The sequence below is a fragment of the Bombus impatiens genome, unplaced genomic scaffold, assembly GCF_000188095.3.
Source record: "Bombus impatiens unplaced genomic scaffold, BIMP_2.2 scf_5013, whole genome shotgun sequence".
Classification (NCBI taxonomy): Eukaryota; Metazoa; Arthropoda; class Insecta; order Hymenoptera; family Apidae; genus Bombus; species Bombus impatiens.
The window spans coordinates 1-334 of record NT_181432.1 but is presented as its reverse complement, the minus strand read 5'-3'; the positions used below and the strand labels follow the sequence as shown (position 1 = coordinate 334).

General features: G+C 28.4%; 1 long non-coding RNA gene across 1 annotated transcript; it reads right to left on the bottom strand.

The window, feature by feature from the left end:
• Positions 1-100: 100 nt before the first annotated feature.
• On the bottom strand, positions 101-330 carry LOC117152521. Its single transcript, XR_004462914.1, has 2 exons — positions 297-330; positions 101-222 (listed from the first exon to the last, which is right to left on the bottom strand). It is a non-coding gene; the product is annotated as an uncharacterized LOC117152521 (long non-coding RNA).
• Positions 331-334: the final 4 nt, after the last annotated feature.

The window sequence follows — 334 nt, the reverse complement described above, 5'->3', positions numbered from 1 at the left end:
TTGATATTCTTTCACATCCTTGTTGTTTAATTTTTGATGAATTTGATAAATTTTAGTTAATTGTGCTCTTAACGATATAGCAGCATTTACATCTTTTGTCAACCCATCTATATATTTATCAGAAAATTCTAATTATGAGATAATATTACCCTTTTCCTTAAGATATGTACTTAATCCGCTGTCCTTTGGTGATGCATTACTAGACTTTATACATAAAGATTTCTGTATATATAATGGAGAATAGATTTTATTTACGACTACTGAATAGAACTTATTAAATATTCTGTGTAACTCACTGTATCAAATGGGGTATCCTTGGATATCTGTAGCCGTT